Here is a 652-nt window from a genome sequence, read left to right as displayed (position 1 = left end):
AAAAGAGTGAAAGAGTAAAGGTCTTAACAAATTTTTTTACCAGATCCCTAGACTAAAAAAAATGTGTTGACATTAACCGCCCACAACCTCGGGATGTTTCCCTCCATCATAGGTCTTTGGTTGGAACCCGGTCAGAAGATGAAATAAGATGCAAAATCAATCGTAAAATAATAATAATGATAATAGCAACACTTTCAGTTATTTGCCACAAGGGTTCATACTTAGAACAATATATACATGCCCTGTAAGCATGTATATATAGTGATATAAAAACGAAATAGGAATAAGAGAAAGGGCAAAAACATTGTACAATATATAAGGAGAAATTGAATTTAAAAATACATAATATAAATAAAAGTTTTCTTATTAAAAAAAGAAAAAGGAATTACTATTTTCGTCCTAGAAGAATTATAATAACAACATTGTCCCCGAAATATGTGTTTTAAACGATGATAGTGACACACAGTTGAACTCTTATCAGCGACCTCTTAACCTCTTCAACTTTGGTAAAGTTTATTCTTTGCCAAGTGGCACCAAACACACATATAGTGGATTTCTGCGTCACGTCGTGTCCATATGTGTATGTATACGCATATATGTACAAATATATACATGTATAAATATACATATATATATATATATATACACATAC

The sequence above is a fragment of the Octopus bimaculoides genome, chromosome 23 (assembly GCF_001194135.2).
Source record: "Octopus bimaculoides isolate UCB-OBI-ISO-001 chromosome 23, ASM119413v2, whole genome shotgun sequence".
In the NCBI taxonomy this organism is placed as follows: Eukaryota; Metazoa; Mollusca; class Cephalopoda; order Octopoda; family Octopodidae; genus Octopus; species Octopus bimaculoides.
The sequence above is the reverse complement of the archived record's forward strand: the minus strand, read 5'-3'. Positions refer to the sequence as shown.